The following is a 14,291-nucleotide window of genomic DNA, read 5'->3' as shown; positions in this document are numbered from 1 at the left end:
TTTCCTAGATGACATACTAGGGAGTTTCAAATTGGTAAGGTATGTATAGATGGTATCATGGTGGTATGGGACACTAGCGATCCCTCACATATATTATCTTATGGGATATTTGGGCTCAAGATTGTTGCTTTGCTAACATCACTTGGCATGTTGACCTCAACATTCAAAGACAATCTCATTTTTTGACTTCACTTGAAGTTGTATTGTAGCCATTCTTTAGATAAACTTCTTTTTTCTATAGCCTATATGTATTGATGAGTGTAATCTCATCGGCATATTCATTGTTGAAATCTCTTTCTTTAGAGTTCAACAAGTTTATCTTGTTGTGTTCAGATTAAGGAAATTTGGATTCTTCCTTTGCTGGCATTTCTTTCTCTAGTTCTGTACTTTAGGTGATTTATACAGTCCACCTGATAGTTTACGGATGTACATATGTGACTCATCGAGACGTTGATGACTCTCTATGTTAATATGGGTAACTCGGGACACCGATAATACCATGTGCAGATGTGGGTACGTCGGGTTGCCGATGGATACCTGGTTCCTATTGTTATAATGCCATGTTTTTCTACTTTATTCCGAATGGTTTACAATGAGGAAATAACTTTGTGTATGAGTTCCTCTAATCATCCACAGTCTGATGGGCAAACACAGCGTATGAATTAGATTGTAGAGGATATGTTTCGTGTATATGTCTCTAGAAAACCATCAAATTGAAAAAAGTATCTTCCAATGATGGAATTTGCGTATAACAGTTCTAAACATACGGCTATTGGTTTTAGTCCGTGCATACTTATGTATGGGTATCAACCCAGGGCACCTATTGATGTCAGTTTAAGGACATTGAGCTTGATGCATCGAGGGATTTCTTGCATGATATGTAGGAAATGCTGATATTAACCCATGGCACCTATTGATGTCGGTTTAAGGACATTGAGCTTGATGCATCGAGGGATTTCTTACGTGATATGTAGGAAATGCTGATCGAAGCTCAGGATTCTATCAGGAGTGCTCACGATAGGGCATGATTCTATGATAGAGGACCCGCATCTTGGTCGTTTGAACTAGGAGCATTGGTTTATTTAAAAGTTCCTAAAGATTCTCAGACTTTGTCAAAAGAAAAATGCTCGAATTTATCTCCTCCTAGATATTGTGGTCAATTTTGAGTTATACATCGGATTGGCACGGTTGTGTATGAACTAAAACTATCTCCACATGTTAGAGTTCATCCAGTCTTTCATATCAGATTGGCACGGTTGTGTATGAACTAAAACTACCTCCATATGTTAGAGTTCATCTAGTCTTTCATATCAGTAGATTGAAAGGGAAACTAGGGGATGAGGATAACATAGTTATTCCTTTCACACTATAGCTACATGCTACTGGATTGGAGTTATACCTCTTGATGGTATGGAAAATCAAGGTAAAGGTATGATGTACTTCATTATAACCCATGTGTGCATCCCTTGGGATCGGGGTGGTCAGGTGGATGAGTTTATGCCTGATTTATACATGTTTATGCATAAAAATTATCTAAAGAGATCTTAGGTTTTTAACACTGGTATCAGAGCAATCTCTAGTTAATTGTTGTTATTTTTTCTTTCTTATTGCATTTTTGGCATTTTTTAAAGTAAATTTTAATATTTACTAAATAAAAATCATATTTTGTTGATTTGTGTTGATGATTCTCACATGGATCGTCAATATGGCGATTGGAACGCGTGTTTCTTCTGTTCAATGGATGAATCGACGTTGCGGGAGAATTCCGTGAGTTTAAATGCTATTTTTTCTTATTTTTTGTGGTTTAGCATTAATGGAAATTTTTACCAAAATACTGCATATTTTACTATTTATATTTTTGGTAGAATGGATACCTTGAATTTCTATCATTTTTAGGAATTTTTCCTAATGTTTTAGAAAATTTTAGAGCATTTTTATGGTTTAAAATATATTTTTAATGCATTTTTACGGGTTTTTCACAAACATTCTTTCGATTTTCTGCCATATTTATGCCAAAATGCAAAGTGGGGTAGTCAATTGATGCATGGAATGCTCTCTCGTGTGCATGGGATCCTCTTCGCTTCTCAAATCCGAGTTTTTCTCCTATTTCTTCTCTCCCGCGTGTGTGAACGCCTCTTATTAGGCACAAATTTATTAAATTTTAATCATAATTAAACTTTAATTATGATTAAAGTAATCTTAATTATGTCTTTATCCTCTCTGATTAATGATTAACAGAGAAGAGAGAAGAGAACATAGGGTGGAGAGAGTTTATTTTTTTGGAGAAAAGGGGAGAAGAGAGGAGAGGATTCTATCATCTCCATTTCTCATTCGCGCACGCGGGAGGGAGGGGGGTGAAAAATTGCCACCCCCCTTATTCATTTTTAAAAAAAAACTTTGAAGGTTATATTTAAAAAGCTTTATTTAAAGATTATTTTTTTAATAAAAAAGAGATTTCTTTTTTTATAAATTTTTTTTCAATGCTTTCGAAAAAAGCTTTGAAAAAAGCTCAAAAAAGAGGAGAAAATACGAAATTTGGGGAAAAAAATCTTTGGATTTTTCTAAAATTTTCTCTTGGAGTCTCTTGGCTTTCCGCATTCCCAAGAAACCTTTTTGCATTTCGAATTCCGGGGAATCTTTTGACCTTTTGGAATCCGGAAACTTTTGACCTTTAACATTCCGATTTTTTTTTTGTCTTTTCATTTTCCCGAAACTGTTGGCTTTTCGTATTCCAAGAAAACCATTGGAATTCTGAAATATTTTGATCGTTCGTATTCTTATGCGTTCGGGGTAAATTAAAAATTTTAAAAAATTCTTGAAAATTAATGGAAAATTAGACAAAGGTTATTTTATTTTTTTGGAAAATGTGGGGTTGGTGTTTGGCATGTGATGTGTCCATTAGGGTGCCCGTGACCATTCAAATTCCTTTAAATATATATTTTTGACCCAAAAATTTAGAAAATCTATTAAAATTATAAATTTTCATTGGATTTGAGAATTGTCGGGCGGAATTGGAAATTTCGTGAACGATGAACGATGGGATTCTCAGGAGAAATTAGGAATTTTCTAAAATTTATTTTTAGAAAACCTAGAAATTGATATTTTTAAAATATCAATGGTATTTTGGCAAATCTAAATTGCTAATTTTTTTTGAAAAAATATAGGTTTGGAATGCCATAAGATAGGTTTGGTGGAATTCAAAATTATCGTATTTAGAGGCCCTATAAAATTAGAAAAAATTTAGAAAAAGTCATGATAAGTTTTTTTCTCGAGGGTTATTTAATGTTGAAGTACATTTTCTCGTGCTGACATTAGATTGATGCGGGTTATTTGCATATTATTAATACGATTGTACCTCGTATTAGTAATTATTTATGTTTGGATTAATTCTAAGCGATGTTATCATAAATTTTTACCATTGTTTAGCCATTCTTTTTGGACATGTTCCTTAATTTCTTTTTATGGCTATAATTTTCGTTCAAAGTGTGTTTCACCTTTGACACTTTTTCATGATAATTTATTTTGTACTTGTTTAAGTGTGGTTTGTGCTTAATTTCTTAAGCCTAAGACAAATTCTATCATGGTTTAGTTGATCGGTTTGTTTTGGTGGATTTTATTGCATGTATTCCAAGTTTTATATGGACTCATTAGGTTATACCTAGATCACTTGTGTCTAGGGGTTTTTTAATGAGTGCTGCACACATTTCACTTTCTTACTTTGGAGTTTTGCTTGAACGACACCACGTTCATATACTCCGGATTGATGAGTTGGCCACTAATTTTAATGCTTCTTTTGGCATGATTAATGACCATTAGATGGCATGCATTGTTTTTTATGATCAACTATGGTTTTTATGGATTCGAGGAGCTTCTATGCTTTTATCCATGGTTTTATAAGGATCTTTTGATCTTTTGGATAATTTCATGTGCTTTGAAGGTAGCATTTACCTTCATTTTTTGCACGTAATTTTGGAGTATATTTCTTATACTCTTGTACATATTCCAACTTGGATACCTAGTTTCTTATGTATCTAGGTGAGTTATTTTTCTACCCTAACTTTAGTGTGTTTATTAGGTAGTTATCATTAGAAAGGCGCCAATAATTCAAATTCTTTTTAATGATGTACTGGGAAAGAGTTATTCCTTGATGTAGTCTCAGGTATATAGAGACAGGTTTTAGTATGTGAAAGTCTAAGATAAGGCCATCTTATTCCTTTTATATACAGGATTTTATTCATATTTCCTAAACGACATACTAGGGAGTTTCAAATTGGTAAGGTAAGTATAGGTGGTATCATGGTGGTATGGGACACTAGCGATCCCTCACATATATTATCTTATAGGATAATTTGGACTCAAGATTGTTGCTTTGCTAATATCATGTGGCATGTTGACCTCAACATTCAAAGACAATCTCATTTTTTGACTTCACTTGAAGTTGTATTGTAGGCATTCTTTAGATAACCTTCTTTTATCTATAGCCTATACGTATTGATGTGTAATCTCATCGGCACATTCATTTGTTGAAATCTTTTTCTTTAGAGTTCAACAAGTTTATCTTGTTGTGTTCGGATTAAGGAAATTTGGATTCTTCCTTTGTTGTCATTTTTTTCTCTTGTTCCGTACTTTAGGTGATTTATACAGTCCACCTGATGGTTTACGGATGTACATATGTGACTCATCGCTCGAGATGTTGATGGCTCTCTATGTTGATATGGGTAACTCGGGACACCGATAATACCATATGCAGATGTGGGTACGTCAGGTCACCGATGGATATCATGTTCCTGCTGTTATATGGCCATGTTTTCCTACTTTATTCCGAATGGTTTACAACGAGGAAACAACTTTATGCATGAGTTCCTCTAATCATCCGTAGTCTGATGGGAAACATAGCGTATGAATCAGATTATAGAGGATATGTTTCATGCATATGTCTCTGGAAAATCATCAAATTGGGAAAAGTATCTTCCAATGATGGAATTTGCCTATAACAGTTCTAAACATACGGCTATTGGTTTTAGTCCATGCATACTTATGTATGGGTATCAACCCAAGGCACCTATTGATGTCGATCTTAAGGACATTGAGCTTCGGGATTTTATCAGGAGTGCTCAAGATAGGGCACGATTCTATGATAGAGGACGCTCATCTTGGTCATTTGAACCAGGAGCATTGGTTTATTTAAAAGTTTCTAAAGATTCTCAGACTTTGTCAAAGGAAAATGCTCGAATTTTTCTCCTAGATATTGTGGTCCATTTCGAGTTATACATTGGATTGGCACGGTTGCGTATGAACTAAAACTACCTCCACATGTTAGAGTTCATCCAGTCTTTTATATCAATAGATTGAAAGGGAAACTGGGAGGTGAGGATAACACAGTTACTCCTCAAGAACTCGTTGAAGTTGAAAATTTATCCTATGTACCACATGAACCTTAAAAGGTACTTGAATTCAGGGAAGCAAAACTTTCTAGTTGAGTAATCCCTGAGGTTTAAATTAGGTGGAAAGATAGGGAAATAGAGGATTCGACTTGGGAAGTTGAGATTATTCACAGCGCAGTTCTCCTTCTTTTCATTGCAAGAGTGCAATGTTTTGAGAGAGGGGAAGTATGTTATATGCACATTATGTGTGTATATACTAGGAGGCTAACCCACATTAGGCTTGTGAGCATGGGAGAATGGGAACAAGCTCTAGTGGAGCATGGTTTAGGACTAACCTTAAGGGTTAAGGTTAGGGTCAAGCATCCAAGGGTCACACATGGGAAATGGAGAGTCAAGAGTCACTTGAGGGACCTCCTATGTAATAGGGGCATGGGGCACACTCAGGGGAGGCTAAGGCTATGTTATCTTGAGGCTAGGTTATGATATGATGTTCTCTTGTTTAGAGGATTATATCTACTCACCTACCATTTCACACTATAGCTACATGCTACTGGATTGGAGTTATACCTCTTGATGGTATGGAACATCAAGGTAAAGGTATGATGTACTTCATTATAATTCATGTGTGCATCCCTTGGGCTCGGGGGTGGATGGATGAGTTTATGCCTGTTTTATGCATGTTTATGCATAAAAATTATCTAGAGAGATCGTAGGGTTTTAGCATCAGCCCACACCAACAACATTGTTGGAATTCCAGGAGCTAGCCTCCCAACTTGAAAATGCACGACTCATGTTTGAGCATGATATCAGCTCTACACATCCAACAATGACACAATCAGACGACTCGTTAGCTCAGCTGAAGCAGAAACTGGAGGCACTCAAAGTGAGCTAGAAACCTCCTAGCAAGATGAGAAAAGTACCTTGCTCCAGCTGAAAAGTGAGATTGAAGACTTGAAGACCCAACACAAAGCCAAGAAGGGGCTATGGTGTACTATATGCCATTCACTTGGACACATCATCCAAGAATGCCCCAAAAGAAAGTACTGCTCCTTTTGTGAAAAAGAAGGAAATGAATATAAAGATTGCTACTACCTCAAGGGGTTCCGTCAACTCCACCAACAATAACCTGCTTACCCAACCTCAGCAGTTCCCAACCTTGCCCATTATGCTACAGCTAAAGGAATTCGTGGTGCCAGAGTAGCTCCCATTTTTTTCTTCCAACCCTCCGATAACCACTTCTTGGCCGATGATAGAAGGTGGCCTTATTCCCTATGGTGATGAGTCGGAACTACTTGACTGGCTCCAGGTCGCGGACGATCTGACATCCTACATGGTGGACATCACACACAGAGATACCACACGCTTCCACCACACTCTCCTTTAAGTACTATGAGGCTTTTGGCCTAGGAGAACCCGTCATGGGTCACCACTGAGGATGTAAGATGGCCAAATCTCTTCCCAAGGTGGAACATCTTTCCATAATATCTCTAGTCACTGCTCCACAACCTCAACAGTGAGCCCAACCACATGTGTCCGAGGACACACCGACTTTTCTAGTGGGGGAGTGTCCTAAGTCTTGGAAGGAAGATCACTATGACACTTTCCCAATTTACCACAGCCCTGCCCATGACCTCAACCTTCCATCTTGCCAGGACTCTATCAAGGAATTCAATCTTGACTCTATCGTCCCATCCTCTTAGCTTCTTGGCTATGGGACCATCCACCCTCCTTGATCAATCTAGTGCCTTCTTCTAATCCTATAAGGATGTCTTTGCATGGACATGCAAAGACTTGGAAGGTGTGCCAGCTGCCATTGGTGTCCACACCATTCTTCTCCAAGAGGGCACTCAAACCATTTGTGGGCACGCCTACAAGCTCAACCCAAAGTACGCAGAGGCTGTCAAAGTAGAGTTGGAAAAGATGGAGGACGCCCAAATCATTTCTCTGGTGGAACACTTTAAATGGCTTTCTCCCATGGTGATCTCACCGAAGAAAAAGACAAGTAGGATATGTGTCTGTGTGGACTTCCGATCTCTCAACAAAGCTACTAACTATGAAGGATGGATTTCCCCTTCCATTCATGGATCGGGTCTTAGAGGATGTGGCCGGGCATGCCCTCTATAGCTTAATGGATGGGTTTAGTGGCTATAACCAAGTCGATATCAACCTAGATGATCGGGATAAGACTGCCTTTGTCACCCAATAGGGGACCAATGTCTACAGCCAGATGCCCTTCAGGCTCTGGTAATGCTCTGACCACTTTCCAACGGCTTCACCAATATCTTCAGGGAGTACCTCCTCAGCTTTCTCCGTACTTTCATTGATGATTTTTCTAATTTCATTGGTACGTAACTTGTCTCTAGGGTAGAGACCTTTTCCGAACATCTTTCCCAATTAGCTCTGGTCTTTGCCAAGTGTCGCTCATCCTGACTCTACCTTAACGCCTTTAAGTGTCATTTCTTGGGCACCCTCCTAGGTCATATCATCTCTTCCGAAGGCTTAGATCCTGACCTGGACAAAAGAGTTTCCATCCTTTGTCTTCCTCCTCCAATCAACCCAAAAGGCACCAAGGGTTTTGTCAAACACACTCGCTACCATCGTAGTTTCATCAACATGTATGCCGACATGGCTCTTCCACTCACTTGCCTAGTCAAGCCATCCGCCATTTTCTAGTGGTCTGACCTGGCCTCTAATGCATTCTCTTACCTTCAAAAGCACCTCACCAAAGCTCCCGATTGGATGATAATCTTCCATGTCCATACAGATGCCAGTCTCACTGACCCGTCGACGCGGTACTCATCCTAGTGAGAAATACAAGATAGAAAGACCCATCTATTATGCTAACCGCCTCCTCACACCCGCCCGCTGAACAAAACTACACCACCACTGAGGGAAGGCTTGGCCTTTGTGTATGCTTGCTAGAAGTTTTGTCACTATCTATTAGGCTCCCACTTCATTGTCATCTTGGACCACCATGCCCTAAAGTTTCTCTCACAGGTGGCTGGTCGGGTTTGGCGGTGGTGGCTGCTTCTCCTCCAAGAATTTGACTTTGAGATCCTCCTCCGACTAGTCAAAGATCATGTCATGGTAGACCACCTTTCTCGTATCGACACGGGGGAGTCCTTAAAACAAGTACTGAGGATGACCTTCCTGATAGTGTTCTTTTCAAAGTTGATGCTGCTCCGGATTGGTATGGGGACATCCTTGCTTTTCTCTTTATAGGACACTTTACAATGGGTGCTAGTCCCAAGGATAAGTGCCGGCTTCTGGTGAAAAGCCGTCCCTTCCAAATCATAGCTGGCCAACTCAACAAGGCACCATGATAGTGTGTTATGCAGGTACGTCAATCCTCATGAAGTGCCACACCTAGTCGAAGATGCACACTCAGGCCTTGGTGGCGAGGCAGGCCATATCTTGGACGCCCTTCTATTCCAGCATGGCCTATGGTGGCCCACCATGTTCAAAGATTCTATCCAATCTGCAAAATCTTGTGACACTTGCCAAAGGTGTGAGCCCAAACCTAGCCATCAAAATCACCAGCCCCTTCAGATTTCCCTAGCTTGGTCTCCATTTGAGAAATGGGGTCTTGATTTCATGGGGCCCATTGACCCAATGGCACATCCTAGCAGATGTAGGTAAATTCTTATCGCCACCGATTACGCAACCAAGTGGGCAGAGGCCCAAGCCACCAAGGATTGCACAGCCAACATGGTGGCTCGTTTCTTATATGAGTACACCTTGGTCCACTTTGGTTGCCCCTTGGAAATCACCAATGTGACAGAGGTTCCCACTTTGTCAATGAAATAATCACCACCTTACTAAGCAACTATAAGATCTTCCATTGCAAGTCATGTGCTTAGTACCCTCGGGCAAATGGGCAGGCAGAAAGCACCAATAAGGTACTCTATCACTTACTCCACAAGATGTGCCATCAACATCCCAGTCACTGGTCCTAAGCCCTCCTTGTCACCTTATGGGCTTACCGAACCACCTTCAAAGCCACTACATGACATAGCCCCTTTCATCTGGTTCACGGTTTAGAGGTCGTTTTACCCTTCGAATTCAGCCAAGGGTCCTATAGGGTAGGTACCTTCTGCCAAGAGGTACCTTCCTGATCGTTCTAGACGAGACTCGGGCACTAGCTAGCCAAGCTTTAGATGTGGAACAAAACAGAAGGAAAGCATGGCATGACCGCCAACTCAGGAAGCCCCAATTTCAGGATGGCCAACTAGTCTTAGTGTATCGGGCCTATTGTTTGAAACGAGAAAATAAGCTCGTCCTGGCATCGGAAGGACCATACTTCGTTCATTAAATCCTCCCTCACGGAGCTGTGCAACTCCACACCTTGGATGGTCTACTTCTTCCCCTAGTCAATGGCTCCAGGATCAAAGCTTATCGCCCTGCATCCCCCCTTACCGGGTCTTCTCCCCCATAGCTCCATCCCTTTTTTTAAAAAAAGTTATTAAAAAAAAAACCTATGTTCATTCACAAACCCTTTGGTTTTCCCCATAGATCCATCCCTTCAACCTTGGGACATCCTCAACTTGAGACATCAACTTGGGACGTCCTCAACCTTGAGACTTCCTCGACTTGGGACGTCGTCAACCTCAGGACTTCCTCAACTTGGGACGTCCTCCACTTTGAACATCCTCAACTTGGGACGTCCTTAGCCTTGGAACTCCTTAACTTGGGACATCCTCAACTTCGGACATCCTCAACTTGGGACGTCCTCAAGTTCGGACATCCAGAAATTGGGATATCCTCGACTTCAAGCCATCCTCAATTTGGGAGCTCTCAACTTCAAACCATCCTCAACTTTGGACGTCCTCATCTCACCTAGGGACATCCTCAACTTTGGACCATCCCCAACTACGGACTTTCTCAACATCAGGACATCCTACCCACAATACGTCCTGGCCAAGGGGACTTCCTCGCTTCCGAACATCCTCCACACCCTCATTGGGGGATGTCCTCTCACCATCAAGGAGTCCTATAATAACTCTCTCCTTCCCATCAGGGCGGCCATATGTCGATGCACTACTTTTGTCATATTGCTTCGTGGCTATATCCCAGCAATATTGCACCTCGTGCTCTGGTGGCCTTCAACGACCCCCACACTGCCTCCATCAATTGTCCACGCACTCACTCCCTCTTCGCAATCTTAGTGGCCATCCCTCAACCCCTATCAAGGCCACTCCCACTCCACTGCTCACCCTCCCCATTTCACCCTACACGAGAGCCTGCTTTTCCCTCAACCCCCCTTTTTTTGCCACCCTCTCCATCGCTCACCCTCCCCCTCTCTTTATAGAGCGGCCAATGCCCCCTTGCCTTCTCTCCTCTCTCTCCCCAATGCTGGTCGCACGCGGCCCCCCTATTCTCTTCCTCTCTCCCCATCCTCTCTTCACATGCGCCCCCCCCCCCTCCCCCCTCTTCTTAAATCTTTATAAGCAGCCCCCCCCTTCTTACATCTTCGCATGCGTCCCCCCTCTTACTTCTCTCACCACGCCCTCCCTCACAAAAGCTCCCCTCCTCATTACATCTTTGCACGCATCCCCCCCTCTTACTTCTCTCACTATGCCCTCCCCCTATGCGGTAGTCCACACCCCCTTACCCTCTCTCCCACCTACTCCACCACCCCCCTTGGCTATACACCACCCCCCCTTTTTCACCAATGTCTCACCCTCCCCCTTCCCACGCTTAAGCCTTTCGACCCCTTGCCATCTCTCGCCTCACCTTCTCTTGCACAATAGCCCCCTTGCTTCAACTACCTCCCCCCCTTCGTGGCCCTCTCCCAAAACACACACACACCTCCTGAGCTGCTTGCGAAGATTTAAGAAGAGGGGGGGCGCGTGTGAAGAGAGGATGGGGAGAGAGGAAGAGAATAGGGGGGGCGCATGCGAGCAGGGTTGGGGAGAGAGACGAGAGAAGGTGGGGGCTGTTGGCCGCTACGAAGAGAGGGGGAGGGTGAGCAATGAAGAGGGTGGTCAAAAAAAGGGGGGTTGAGGGAAAAGGGGCGTATCGTGTAGGGTGAAAGGGTGAGGGTGAGAGGTGGAGTGGTAGTGGCCTCGGTAGGGGTTGAGGGATGGCTGCTAAGACTGCGAAGAGGGAGTGAGGGGGTAGACAATTAATGGAGGCGGTGTGGGGGACGTTGCAGAAGAGAAGGCCACCAGAGCGCGAGGTGCAATATTGCAGGGACACAGTCATGAAGCAGTATCACAAAAGTAGTGCATTGACATATGGCCACCCTAATGGGAAGGAGAGAGTTATCATAGGACTCCTTGATGGTGAGAGGACATCCCCCATTGAGGGTATGGAGGACGTTTGGAAGCGAGGAAGTCCCCTTGGCCAGGACGTCCTTTGGGTAGGATGTCTCGGTGTTGAGAAAGTCCGTAGTAGTTGGGGATGGTCCAAAGTTGAGGACGTCCTTAGTTGAGGATAGCCTGATAATTGAGGATGGCCCGATGGTGAGGACGTCCAAAGTTGAGGATGGTTTGAAGTTGAGAACTCCCAAATTGAGGATGGCATGAAGTCGAGGGCATCCCAAGTTATGGATGTCCAAAGTTGAGCACGTCCCAAGTTAAGGATGGCCTAAGGTTGAGGACGTCCCAAGTTGAGGATGTCCCAAGTTGAGGATGTCCCAAGTTGAGGACATCCCAAGTTGAGGAAGTCCCGAGGCTAAGGACGTCCCAAGTTGAGGACGTTCAAAGTGGAGGATGTCCAAAGTTAAGGATGTCCGAAGTGGAGGATGTCCCAAGCTGAGGAAGTCCTAAGGTTGTATATACCACCTTTTATGATGTTATTTTTGTCTGCACTCTTTTCTTCATGATGTAAGTGCTATGCACTCTTTCATCATTGTAATACGCATAATATAATCAGTGCATACCTGCATCTGTGTGCATCATGTAATAACCAACTCATGCATACTTCCCATATGCAACCACCTAACTTACTTTTATCTTCCTCACTGAGGACGGTGAGCACTCTAGTGGTGGGCGACCTGTAGCCACTAAGGGTGGCCACATGGTGGACCATCCACCTCAATAGACCATCCACCACATTGGACCGTTCACTTTAACGGACCATCCACCGCGCAACTTGTTGCGGCAAATAAGTCAACGGAGGTCCCAGAATTGGATCATTAAGTGGAGACTCACCACCACAACGGACACAAGGAGGTGCATTGAAGGCTCCAATGGCACTGACTGACACTCCACCACATCTCCAACGACTGACACTCCATTGCATCTCTAGAGATAGGAGATTCTACTAGAGGCTACGCTGCCACCCAAGGCATCCACCAAGGATAAGAGATGCCATAGTCTCGACCTCAAGCATATGTGGCCCTCGTCCCATCTTAAAGGACATCCTTATCCTGCAGCCTTATCTCACTTGAAGGACATTCTTATCTTGCATCCTTCATACCACTTTGTACCCTTGTTCTATCATCAGCTTATGTTGTGTTATGCTCTTCATGTGACCTCTGTTGGTACAATGAAGGACATGTATCAGTTTTCTCTAAGTAGTGCAAGTGTTCTAGTTTCTTTCGCAGTCTTGTGTCTCCTTATGTTATGTTCTACTGCATAGTGTCCTTTGTGTTGTGCCATGAGCGCTGAGGACTCGGAACATAGTGTCCACAGAAGAGCCACCACATAGTGTGCTCGGGCAGCCAGTCTACTACAACTCTTTCCTCGAGGTAGACACAATGTTATTGCTTGTGTCACAATTGTTTAGGCAGTACTTGTGCAGTTCTAGCTCGGGACTCATTTTGGGCATACTGAGTTGTTTGGGCTACTAATCGTTGTGCTGCGCCACTTGCAAAGTCTCTTCTTCCTTTGCTCTAGCAGCCTGGATAAATGCCTCTACTCTTGCACTTCTTCTATCGTTTCATTGACTCAAAATTAGATGAACTATCACTAGCCCCTATTATAGGTCCTTGTACAATGCTAAACTGGGTTCCAATTGAAGATCCTAAGCCCCGTGTAGGCTGTTACGCACTTAGCTTGATAGACACACTATCGTCTAAATAAGCCTCTAATACACGTCTAAATCGTAGGTGCATGTGACTTAAGGCTAGTCAAGGGTGAAGGAATAGAATGACCGTTTTTTTAATACTTTTTTTATTTTTGTGTTAGAGAAACTTGTCCAAAGTGGGTTTCAGAGAGTCCTAAACACTTTGGGAAGGGTTGTAAATAGATTTTTTTTCAGGCTACCCGTACTTTTTGAAAAAAAACTTTTTTTTTGGTTGCTCGCGCGAACCATTTTCCTTTTTCCTTTTCCTTTTTTTTTTGCTTTTTAATTTTTAACTTCTAACTTTTTTAAAACTTTCCACATTCATGATTTATTGTTTTTGGTTTTTGGTTTTCGATATCACCAAAACTACTTGAAAAGGAGTGGTCAGGGTTTTTGGAGTTTTCCAAGAGTCCCTTTTTGACATGGGGCCTAAAGCTTGCATGTATTTAAATACGGCCAGCCAAAATACTTACAAGTACGGCCAGCCAAAATACTTACAACTTGTGGCCCAAATTATAGGTGGATTAAGCTAGATTAATATGTGTAATTTGCACTAATGCAAAAATGCAAAAAAACTTGCAAACACATAAATTAATCTGATCTGTTAATACTATCCTAAATCGTTGTTTCTAAACCCAAATTCTCCGTGTAAGGAGTCCAAATTGGGGTAAACCCTATGTCTCAAAACCAATTTCAAGGTTTGTTTCACCTAATTCCTTAAATGTAAAGCCCAATTTATTATTTTTGATGTGAAATTAAAAAATATAGAAATTTACCAAGAAACTTAAATTACAAAATTTAAAGAACACACAATATGAAAAACTGAATACATAACTCCTACAATAATAAAAGAATGCAACGAAAACATGAATATGCAGCAAAATCAGAGTTGTTTTT

Source organism: Cibotium barometz, chromosome 17 (genome assembly GCF_041138505.1).
Source record: "Cibotium barometz isolate CiBa-2024 chromosome 17, ASM4113850v1, whole genome shotgun sequence".
In the NCBI taxonomy this organism is placed as follows: domain Eukaryota; kingdom Viridiplantae; phylum Streptophyta; class Polypodiopsida; order Cyatheales; family Cibotiaceae; genus Cibotium; species Cibotium barometz.
This window is presented reverse-complemented; position numbering follows the sequence as displayed.